The following is a 12,843-nucleotide window of genomic DNA, read 5'->3' on the forward strand; positions in this document are numbered from 1 at the left end:
GGTAGCCACGCAGGCTGGGACCAAGAAGCGTGGCGCGGGAGTTATAAACCCAAGACAGAGCTGAAATTAATGGGGTTCACCTCCTGCTTCAATACAGTATATAAAAATTTAAATAATAAAACATTGGACTGCTGTAAGAATTGCTCAGGTAGACAGAGAGACCGTTTCTCTGTATTTAGACAGGTTATGCCTGAGATTATATATTGCACAGGATGGAATTGTTATTATATAAAATTGAGCAATAAAGTCTTATAAGCTGTAACATATAGCCTTTATTAAAAGTTATAACTGATACAGAATTTTTGCAAGATCTAAACAATGTTACTGCTTGATTTGAAAGTTGTATATTACTTATATTACTTACATGCCTTGAAAATTAATGAATTCAGATGAGATGATTTTATGTGGGATTACAATGTACACATAGCCACATTTGTACATTTTCCCATAATTATCACTATCTACTAACAAAAATGCTACATCTGTATACTTATGCAGCGGCCGTTATTCGAATGCGCCTCGAATCAGTTTTCGTGTTGACCGCTGTATTCCATTCGGTATTTTCTCATTTTATCACTATTCATGCCGCGTTCGCGCTATCCGGCACCGGGCAACCGGACGCGGTAGATCTGTTTAATTTAATGGTTTATTGTTTCTTTGGATGCAATTCTTCTCGTATCCGCCATGTGGCAGAGTTAATGAATTATAATTTGTGTGCTATTCTTTGCGTATCCGCCAGGTGGCAGAAATGTATGCAATTAATTAATTGGATTGAATTGGAATGTATATTTTCAACATTGCTTTGCTACTTTGTAGGGGTGCAGGTGTTTAAAACAGATACTGGTGTACATACTTACAGTGGCCCATTGTGAATTGACCTTGTTTTTGAAGACGTTATCAAATTAGACGTTCTTAATAAAAAGCATTAAAATACTCAATGTGTGCCTTTTTTTTTACATTCTTTCTCCGCACAATTACTGAATGGACATTATGGCTACACCACAGACGTATAAAAAACCTGACTGTAGTTATGCGTTTTTAATATATTCATTGATTAATGCTGCAGCAGAAAAGATGGCGACTGTATCTGAAATATATGAATATTTCATATCGAACTACGATTTTTACAAATTTTCACCTGACGTTCATGGGTGGAAGCGTGCGATAAGAAGAACCTTAAGTAACGATCAGTGTTTTTTTTGTATTGCCCCTCCTGCCAGAGAGATTTGCGGGTATTGGGGTGTCATGCCAGAATTTCACAGTATGTTTGATCATGGCAATCTCAAAAGAAGAAAAGTGGATTTTAACCCATACAAGATTCGTCAATCCCAATCCAGCAATGTGCCAGAAATAGCACCACCAGCACCGGTGTCCGGTCCGACCGTCAGTGATAACCTTGTGAACGGCAATCCTTTGCACCTGTCCCTGCCAGAATACCTGGAAAATTTCCAGCCTGAGCATGATTTCGCGTTCAGGTACCAGCAAGCTTGCATGTACCCGTACCAAAATGTTTTCCAGCATCATCAGCTGTCAACTACAAGTGAAGCAGGCCAGCTGTCACCTGTCAACTATAATGCAGACTTGAGGAGTCACAGTGAGTCATCACCACCCATTTGGCAAAGCTTATAAAGAAGGTACAGTATACAGTAATGTACTATAATGTATTATACTGTACTACAGTATAATGTACATGATAGTCTTAAGTTTTTAGGTGCAGTTCAAGCTGCCGTGTGTCAAAAACAAAATTTATTTTTAAAACAATACAGTAGTACTGTATGTATTTTACAGTACATTACTGTACTAGTACTACTGTACTTATGTGCATCAATACAATACAGTACTTTACTGCATGCGAGTTGAGGGGATGTTTCTCTGGTGAGTGCACTTTGAAGAAGGATTTGATTGGCCGCTGAAGTACGTGACACTGCTGCAGTGCAGCTTACAAATGTAGGGAGAGGGTGGGGCTCAAGAGTCAGAGCCAATCAGAAGTTTGTTCTCATTGTCCACAACGGTTGAACGGCTGCTTTAATTCCCAATGAAGCGACTTGACGCATGTGCAATACCAATAATAATAGCATATTTTTTTTGTTTTTCCCCAGAAACGAATCATGACACAGTGTAATATGTCATGTGTTGTTGTTGTTCATCTGAGGTTGTAGTTACCTAATTTTAAGACCTGCTAAGGAACAGATGATTGTTATTATGTCCTTAATTCTCCTGGGATAGTCTGTTCAGCTATGAGTTAATGAGTTAATTAGCCTAGCCTGTATAGTCAGGAAGTGATACAGAGATTCCCCCCCCCCCATGCTGCCAGAGACACTGTTGAGAGTGACACAGAGAGGGTAAGAGACGCTGCTGCTATGCTGATCTGAAGGCACACACAGACAGCCCTGTGAGAGACTGAAAGGGGAGCTGCTGCATTTACACTGGGTAAAGTGGGGAAAGAGTTTAGTTCTCCCACGATTAGTTAGGGACTAAGCAGTATTTGTCAGTACTCCTGGAAGGAGTTAGGTCTTTTGTTTCTGTTTTGTGTTATGAGTTAACCCTGTACCTGTTTTGTACCCTGTAAATAAACCCCTGCTTAGAAAGTACAGTGTTTCCTGCCTTTGATCTGGACAAAAGATCCGACGCTGGGACTGAGACGTCACAATTGGTGGAGTTTAACGCGAGCAGTCCACAAGGCAGTGAAAGTGGAAAATGGAGGATTTTCCGACCTCGCTTCAGTACAAACAAACAGAAAATGCGGCTATTTTAATGCGGGGTTTGCAGCAATTTGCAAAGACCCAAGAGGAGATGTCAAAATCCTATAAGGAGAGTTTACAACAGATGACAAAGTCACAAACTGAAAGTACGGCGGCGTTAGTACAGCAGATGGTGCTGTCCCTACATCAGACGCTAAAAGAAGAGCAAAACGAGGTGCAACTTCGCCTACCCCAGGAGCTCCGAGTGTTGGGAGAGAAAATTACCGCCCAGCCTAGAGTGGCCCCACAAGTCACTCACCAGGTAAAAATGCACCTCATTCAGAAAATGACGATGGACGATGACGTTGAGGCGTACCTGTCAATCTTCGAGCGCATCGCAGTACGCGAAGGGTGGCCAGCTGAGGAGTGGGCGGGAATAATTGCTCCCTTCCTGGTGGGGGACTCACAACAAGCCTATTATGACTTAGAGCCCGAGCAAGCTAAAGACTGTGACACCCTGAAGGCGGAGATTATGGCACGGCTAGGGGTCACCCTCGCGGTTCCGGCCCAACGGTTCCATTCCTGGCATTATGATATAGAGAAGACACCCCGCTCTCAACTCTATAACCTTATAGACTCTGCAAGGAAGTGGCTCCAGCCTGAGGTATGTGATCTGAAGGCACACACAGACAGCCCTGTGAGAGACTGAAAGGGGAGCTGCTGCATTTACACTGGGTAAAGTGGGGAAAGAGTTTAGTTCTCCCATGATTAGTTAGGGACTAAGCAGTATTTGTCAGTACTCCTGGAAGGAGTTAGGTCTTTTATTTCTGTTTTGTGTTATGAGTTAACCCTGTACCTGTTTTGTACCCTGTAAATAAACCCCTGCATAGAAAGTACAGTGTTTCCTGCCTTTGATCTGGACAAAAGATCCGACGCTGGGACTGAGACGTCACAATTGGTGGAGTTTAACGCGGGCAGTCCACAAGACAGTGAAAGTGGAAAATGGAGGATTTTCCGACCTCGCTTCATTACAAACTAACAGAAAATGCGGCTATTTTAATGCGGGGTTTGCAGCAATTGGCAAAGACCCAAGAGGAGATGTCAAAATTCTATAAGGAGAGTTTACAACAGATGACAAAGTCACAAACTGAAAGTACGGCGGCGTTAGTACAGCAGATGGTGCTGTCCCTACATCAGACGCTAAAAGAAGAGCAAAACGAGGTGCAACTTCGCCTACCCCAGGAGCTCCGAGTGTTGGGATAGAAAATTACCGCCCAGCCTAGAGTGGCCCCACAAGTCGCTCACCAGGTAAAAACGCACCTCATTCAGAAAATGACGATGGACGATGACGTTGAGGCGTACCTGTCAATCTTCGAGCGCATCGCAGTATGCAAAGGGTGGCCAGCTGAGGAGTGGGCTGGAATAATTGCTCCCTTCCTGGTGGGGGACTCACAACAAGCCTATTATGACTTAGAGCCCGAGCAAGCTAAAGACTATGACACCCTGAAGGCGGAGATTATGGCACGGCTAGGGGTCACCCTCGCGGTTCGGGCCCAACGGTTCCATTCCTGGCGTTATGATATAGAGAAGACACCCCGCTCTCAACTCTATAACCTTATAGACTCTGCAAGGAAGTGGCTCCAGCCTGAGGTATGTTCCATCGCTGCAGTTGTCGAAAGAGTCGTTATAGACCGGTTCCTGAGGGGTCTCCCCCGCACCATCCAGAAGTGGGTGAGCCAGAGTGCCCCCAAAGACGCCGAACAGTTGGTCGCTTTAGTCGAATGTTACTTGACTGCCGAGGAGATGTCCAAGAGTTCAAGTCCAGATGAGTGCTCCGGTTCTCGCTTCCTGCGCTCCAGGAGGTCCGATAAAACTGTTCATCCAAATAGGAATCCCCAAGGACTCATTGACTTGCGTAAAGGAGTAGGAAGTCCACAGCACCTAGGAGGGACTCTGGTCTCGTTGTTCCCAGTTGACTGGAGACAAAACCCCGACCCAGTTTTGGAAGGTATATAGAGTGCTACAGATGCCATGAACGTGGACATATGGCCGCAGTTTGTCCTTGTAACGCGGAACCAATGGAATGTAACTTTTCTGTGGGGCATGGTTCGCGCTGGGTTTCTACGGTTCAGCACAGTTCTTGCAGTTCAGAAGAGGACGATGAGGACTCCTATGTGGCCCCACGGAAAGGACAACCTCCATGTGCAACAGAAGCTGCAAGGAAAGTTTACCCCGTGGCATCAGAAAAGACCAGAGGTGGACTACAACACAGAGCACTTGGCGCAATCGTCACAGGAGTGACTACTAGCCTTGGTATGACAAAGGCTACCGATACCACCATAAGCAGAAATCCAAGTGAGTCAGACTAAAAGAGTGTTGACTGGAAACGGTTCTATGAGGCATCCCAACAAGACGTTCAACGCCTCATCGACAAGCTAGAAGTTTCTCAGCGAGAGGTCTGCACGTTAAAAACAGAGCTGGGTAAAGTAAAGCAGCAAGTGCTACAGGAGCGACTTAGTACCCAGTGGGTCCCCGCCAAGCAGCATGATGAGCTAAAGGCCACCCTGAGCCTTACCCGAGCATCACTGGAAGCAGAATACGAAAAAACTAAAAATGTCCAAACCTTGGAATCTGAAAAACTGAAGTTGGATAAAAGGCTTCTAGAGCTAAAGCGGATAACTGAACACACGTCCCAGCAACTCACAGCTATAAAGGAGGACAACCTCAAGCTGGAGAAAGAACTGGAGAAGCAGAGAGCCTGCTCCATCACCAAAAATCAGTACACCCAGGAGAAAGAGGCATGGAAAACAGAAGCAGCGGCAATCCTAGCGACAAAAACTACAGAGATCCAAAATCTGAAGGATGCGCTGACACAAACTCAGAGCAAGCACCGGGAAGAGATAAAGGCCCTGAGAGGAATTGAATTGGCAGCTGCCTTGAGCCAGAAAAGAAGTATAGAAGGACAGCTCCCGACCTGAGGAAGGACCTGGAGTCTGAGCTTGCTGGCCGCAAGAAGGCAGAGAAACAACAGCGTGACCTAGGCGAAGAGCTCGAAGCTCTGAAGACTGAGTGGGACACTACGCTGGACTCTCTTACTGCTCAGCAGGAGGTCTAATATAAAGAAAACCTTTAAGAAGAGGTGGATGTCAGACATGTCTGACAAAAAGGTTGGTGCACGGGAATAGTGCACGGGCCGCTCAAAGGACAACGTTTCACTGGGGGGAGGGATATGTGATGCAGTCACTGCCCTCCAAGGGCTAGAATGGGGCAGTTGTGGGACTTTACAGCTCTGATAAAATTAATCTTCCTGGGAAAGTCTGTTCAGCTGCGAGTTAATGAGCTAATTAGCCTAGCCTGTGTAGTCAGGAAGTGATACAGAGATCCCCCCCCCCATGCTGCCAGAGACATTGTTGAGAGTGACACAGAGAGGGTGAGAGACGCTGCTGCTATGCTGATCTGAAGGCACACACAGACAGCCCTGTGAGAGACTGAAAGGGGAGCTGCTGCAGGTACACTGGGTAAAGTGGGGAAAGAGTTTAGTTCTCCCACGATTAGTTAGGGACAAAGCAGTATTAGTCAGTACACCTGGAAGGAGTTAGGTCTTTTGTTTCTGTTTTGTGTTATGAGTTAACCCTGTACCTGTTTTGTACCCTGTAAATAAACCCCTGCTTAAAAAGTACAGTGTTTCCTGCCTTTGATCTGGACAAAAGATCCGACGCTGGGACTGAGACGTGACAATATATATATATATTTATATCAAAAGGAGTGCTACTGGACATGGCCAGATGTATACAGCAAAAGATAAAAAAATACCCAATTATACATCCAATGTGACAGAAAATACATAGTAACATACTTATTCTTTCTATGAATATGGCCAGGTCCCCCTCACCTCTAAATGCAGAGCGGAGCTGGGGGAGGCTGAACTGGCAATGCGGGGAGCTTGCGGGTGCTCAGGATAGGTGACGGGGTCGCTAGAGGTCCCTGGAGGCTCCCTTTGCAGGGCGCCACCATATTATTTATGCACACGCATGCGCAGTATGAGCTGCACATGCGTAGTTTGGACGGAGGTGCGGCGGCCATCCCAGGGTTTTGCGCATGCGCAAGAGCTTAGGCAGAGGGGTGGCCAATACATACATGTCCTTTGCCCTTTTCATTCTCATATCCTCAGATTTTTTTCCTAAATAAATATTTACAAATAAACATTTTCCTATTCTTCTTAAATTATGATTTCCTTAAAATGTGTTTAACTCAGTCCTTATCACTGCAACATTGAAGCTTCTACTTATCCCTAAATGAGACCTAGCAGCATGTAGTGTTTATCATATGATATTTGCAATTGTTATTTCATTAAATACTGTATATCCCACATTATAAGTACAACTATGCTTTCACTTTATTCCTATACATTTTTGTAATTAGGACTTGGGTGGTTAAAATGACATTTTATAATGTATGTGTGCCCATCAAAGGGTTAACCATCATAATCTCAGTCTAGAACCCTACCCTTGCGTGAGCTAATCTCGGAAGGGGGAGTGTCCTATGCTGAGGTTATGATGAGGGCCTGCCGAGGCAGTCCAAGCTGGTGTTTCCTTCCCCCACCTTTAATATGTGCATCAATGCAATCCACAGAATGATAAGTAATTAGCTAAGTTGCCGATCGATCCGTACTTCTGTGATCGATCGGTGAAGATTTGGCTCGGGGTTCACTAAATGGCCATCAGTGCAACAGAAGAGGAACAAAGATGCAAAGTTCTGTGGGGAATATCATGTGACCAGGCAGTCACTAGATATAATTGGTGCACTGCTAGAGAGAGGCGGGGCTCAAAAAGGGGTGTGCCAGAGCCTGTTTCAGAAGAGGAAGGGGATGTGACTTTGTAAATATTTGCTATAGAAACAAAAAATGCTTGTTACATTATAATACATAAAAAATGTAACTCAGAGTTGTTTTAAATTTTTTTTACAATTATGTACTCATAATACACGATGGATTTATTTAAAAAAAAAAAAAAACACGTAGGATATTGCTTGGTCTGTAGCTTTAAGAAATGAGGGTGAATTTGGAAAAGGAGTGGCCAGTGATCCGTGCCCCCACCAGGCAATGAGGTTGTTAGGCTGAAGGACAGCCCACCTGTGAGTAGGATGGAATCAAAGGAAGTCTGTAAGTAGAGGGGATCTGAAGTACATAGATAGTAAAGTAGATAGATAGTAGATATGACTCTGCCTCCTCTGGATAGGAAGTAACTGTCCTGAACCAGTCACAGTCATGTCTCCAACTGGTTGCCCCCTTGCACCCTTCAGGATTGTCAACCCTAATTGCGCCATTGTTTGTCAGACGCTTGACACTGGACTTGCCAGGAAAAGTTTACTTTTGGTTTGGGTTTTGTTAAACTAAAACCAATTTTTTAAATATAATTTTGACTTCCTTGTGTCACTGTCTGGAAACCTTGGTTCTGCCAACCCGTTTGTAACAGTGGACTAGTGTTCCTTCTGGGTTTCTCCAATCCCAATAGCCCAGTGACTAGGGACCACACACTGCACTCCTTACCATATCACATCTGGGTACATAAGTGTCACGGGAACTTGTGAGAGGCCTATACTATACACCAAAATACCTGGGTTGAACTGAACACGACTTTAGATATTTTAAAATATAATTTATTCCTTGAAAAAGGTGAACACACAAGATATACAAATAACAGGCAAAATATACACTTACTTAGGGTTGGAATGATGAAGTAATCTGGTTACACGATTAGCAATTCATGCAGCTTTCTCGAAATGACACAAAGACAATGGGCATAGGCTGAGCCTTGTTTATATACAATCTCAGTCCTATCCCTTAACCTTGGGGTGCCTGGCTGGCTAGCAGTTTCCTTTGAAGTGAGGAAATCCCTAATCTGCAAGTGTGAATTATGACACTTAAAGACCACTCAGGCCCTTTGTTCCTCCGCCCTATTGTATACAATCAGAGCGGTCAACCTTTGATCAGAGGGTGTATGATAGACCACTTGTCTGCCCTCCTGACCTATTAGCATAGCAGATGGGCTCTGCGTTCTCATACCAGACCCAAAATACAATTCACAGTTTCATTTCTTCACATATTAAAATAATCGGTTCTGTTGGGCCCAGTGGGCTGATACTTGCCAGTTCTTACGGCCGGAAGTGACTCTCCATTGTGGCCAAGTGTCAGCCCTCTGCAACCCCCAGAACTGGAGATACACCAATGCAGTTTAAAACACTATTTAAATGTATTGTATTGTATTGTATGTCTTTATTTATATAGCGCCATTAATGTACATAGCGCTTCACAGTAGTAATACATGTGGTAATCGAATAAATAACAGATAATATAAATAACAGATCATGGGAATAAGTGCTTCAGACAAACATAACATTAAGGAAGAGGAGTCCCTGCCCAGAGGAGCTTACAATCTAATTGGTAGGTAGGGAGAACGTACAGAGACAGTAGGAGGGAGTTCTGGTTAATCCGATGGGACATTAGTCTCTGCAGAAATGTCACTGAAATGTTGAAGCATGTACCCAGCATGTACCCAGGGTGTACCTTGGGTCTTGTTGGTGATAGCCCCAGATTTTCCACGGCAAGTTTAAGGCAAGTTGGAGAATACTCGTCGGCACACCTGTAGGTGCATAAACTCCTTAATGAGACCATACTTACTTTTTTTTTTTTGTAACTTGCAATTTTTATTGAAGTAATGTACAGGTACAAATCATAACGTGGCATAAACCCAATCAAGGGAAGTACATATGACATAGTCTTTCAAATGAATACAGTGTATGTGGGATGACGACAGGACAACACAAGACGAGACTAACTTAGACAGCATCCATCTTTCGGTGTCTTGATATCTACCGTCGTATCAGGAGAAATATAACTCACAGCTGGATGACGGGGGAGTGTAAGGAGAGACATAAGGGACGGAGGATATAGGGTTGGGGGAGGCATGTCTTCTCGTTGAGGTGAAAGCGGATCTCGTAGGGTGCTTTTTCAGCTAGGATCACTAAGACCTACTTATTTGAGCCCGTGTACGTACACCTGTTGTCAAGGAACTTCTATGACCTGTTTGCCGATTCACTGATGATTTTAATAACAAGATGAAATATAGACTGGACCTGCCAAAGGAGAATGCATCTAGTGCTATCAATGCCAAATTGTGGCCCGTTCCACCCCGGGTATGTCTGTTTAGGCCAGGGTAATGAGATCTTTAGATAATTGATGCCAGTGTCGTTAACTAGACTCGTTAACTTTTCCATCTGCAGATAAACCAAATCTTGTTCCGAATCTTGGGGATGGAACGAATCACGTTAAGTTTCCATACTGCTGCGATCTCACATCGGGTTGCTAGGGCAAAGTGGCTGATTAATTTGTTGTTTGCTCTTGAGAGCCCCCCTAGCGGTCTGTTCAGCAAGACTCCGGAGTCTCTAACCAACGCAAGTAAACGCACCTTCAAAAAGCAAAATTATTAAAATATTCTTTTATTTATCATTCCTTGAATTGGACCAACATGTAAATCCTAAAAACCGTGTATGTCAGCTTTCAAGAACACTTAATGTCTCTCGTTTGGATGTGATGAAGAAAATCATTTGTATTTATGATCTTATTTTCTAGGGTCTAGGGGAATCGGGAGGCCCAAGATCCTCTGAGTCCAATCACGAATTTCTTCCCATAGAGGTGCGGTCCGAGGGCAAGACCACAGCATATGGAACAGGTCTGCCGACTCTCCACACTGTCGAGGGCACAGCGGGGAGAGTCCTGGCACATACCTAGATAATTTTAGTGGGGTGTGGTACCATCTCATTAGGACCTTATATGCATTCTCCTTTAGTGTGGTACAGATTGAGCTTTTGGCAGCCGCTAGATAGATATCGCTCCAGTCCTCATCTTCTAGGGATTCTCCCAGGTCAGATTCCCACTGAGATCTGTATCTCGGGTGTCCCTGTCCGTGGTCAGCAGAACCCACCACTTTTCCGTATAAATGTGATGTGAGTCCCGAAGTGTCTGATTCTGCCAGACAGAGCTTTTCAAAATTGGTCAGCGCTGAATAAGGGGCTAGTTTATTATAAAATGCTCAGACCTGGAGGTACTTAAAAAATTCAGAATGGGGGATATTCTTTTCAGATCTGATTTGCTCAAATAATTTAATTTTGTTGCCACTGCCCTCCAAGTCTCTAAGGCGGGTATATCCAGCCGTTATCCAACTAGAGGTACTACTGCACTGCAGACCAGGAGCAAAGTCAGAGTTCCCCCAAAGGGGGGACATCAGGGAATTTTTAGTGGTGAGGGAGTGATTGTGCTTTGACGTGTTCCATATTGACAGCGAGTTTGTCACAGAGGAAAGCGGCATGGCAGCACCTGTATGTGCTTTTTTGGGGAGCCAGATCAAGGATTGCAGCTCTATCGGGACACAAATTGCACTTTCTATTTCCACCCATCTTTTCAATGCAGGGTTGGAGTGCCATTGGACAATTTGGCTTAATTGCGCCGCTTTATAGTAGGACCACAGACAAGGTACCGCTAAGCCCCATGCTGTGGAGGGTCTTTTCATGGTCAATTGGTTTGCTCTCGGGTTTTTACCTCCCCATATAAATTTGGAGATATCAGACTGAAGCGAGAGTAGGTCTTTCAGTCTCAGTGGCACCGGCAGTGTTTGGAATACGTATAGGATACGGGGGAGAAGATTTATTTTGATACTTTGTATCATACCTATCCAAGAGATTCTCTGGGAGGACCATTTTGAGATGTCAGCTTTTAGTGATCTGAATAGGGGGGATAGTTTGCCTTATAAATGTCTCTAACATCCTTAGTAATATGGACTCCCAAGTATTTAATCTGGTTCTGTTTCCAATTAAAATTGAAATTTAGCTTTAGTAGCTTTTCAACCTCTGTGGGGAAGCTGATGTTTAGAGCTTCTGATTTAGATTGATTGATTTTGAATCCAGATATTTTAGTGAATTTGTCTAGCAGATTAAATAGATTTGACAGAGATGTGAGGGGTCGAGAAAGTAATAATAGAATGTCGTCAGCGTATAGAGCTGCTTTGTGGGATTGTGAGTCAATATTTACCCCAACTATATCAGGACAGCCACGGATCTGAGCTGCTAAGGGTTCCATACAGAGGGCAAACAGGAGGGGGGATAATGGGCACCCCTGTCTCGTGCCACTTTTAATTTGGAATTGGGCAGATGGAAAGCCCTGGTGTATGACCTTAGCAGTAGGGCCTGAGTAAAGTGCCATAATCGCTTCACTCACCCTTTCCCCAAATCCAAACGCCCCGAGCGTCTCTTTTAAATACGGCCAGTCGATCCTGACGAACGCTTTTTCGGCATCCAGACTTAACATCATAATTTGTGATTTTCCACTGTTAGTCAATTCTATCAGATCAATGATTCATCGGGTATTATCCGCTGCTTGTCTACCTTTAATAAATCCGACTTGATCTGGATGTATCAGTCTCGGCAGGATCTGATTTAGTCTATTGGCCAGCAGTTTGGCGTAGATTTTAATATCAGTATTAATCAGGGAGATTGGTCTATAGCTTTTGCATTCCAGCGGATCTTTGCCTGATTTATGGATTAGTGATACAGTATAGATGCCCGGAGCATCTCTCCGGGGATTGGGGCTCCTGCCAATATTGCGTTAAACATTCGGACCAGCCTTGGGGTAAGCACTTTGCAAAACTTTTTATAGTACAGCCCTGGGAAGCCATCCGGGCCCAGGGCCTTTGATGGTTTCAATTCTTTTATCACCGTGGCTAATTCCTCCCCAATGAAATCCGCCCCTAGGCCTTCTCTTTCCGACCTCAGTGAGCTTTGCCAAATTTGAGTTTGCTAGGAAATCTCCTAGTGACTTACTCGTTTTTGTAATATGTGCCACTTTCTCACCGTTGTATAAAGATTCATAGAATTTACCAAATTCATTAACTTTGATTTTAGGATTGGCCGAGGTGGAGCCTGATTTCAATCTAATCGCTTGGATATTGTAGTTGGTCTGTCTGTTACGTAGCAGACGGGCCAGCATCGTATCTGGTCTGTTAGCCTTTTCGTAAAATTTCCTCTTGGACCAACATAACGAATTGTCTGCCCTGGACGTCAAAAGAATATTTAATTCAATCTTAGTATCTTTCAAATCCTTGATGACCTG

At 44.1% G+C, this 12,843-nt stretch overlaps 1 protein-coding gene across 2 annotated transcripts in view; it reads left to right on the forward strand.

The window, feature by feature from the left end:
* ADCY2 (adenylate cyclase 2) overlaps positions 1 to 12,843 on the forward strand; it is a 1,451,375-nt gene that overhangs the window by 758,884 nt on the left and 679,648 nt on the right. The gene's annotated exons all lie outside the window — the stretch shown is intronic.

This window comes from Ascaphus truei, chromosome 2 (genome assembly GCF_040206685.1).
Source record: "Ascaphus truei isolate aAscTru1 chromosome 2, aAscTru1.hap1, whole genome shotgun sequence".
Classification (NCBI taxonomy): domain Eukaryota; kingdom Metazoa; phylum Chordata; class Amphibia; order Anura; family Ascaphidae; genus Ascaphus; species Ascaphus truei.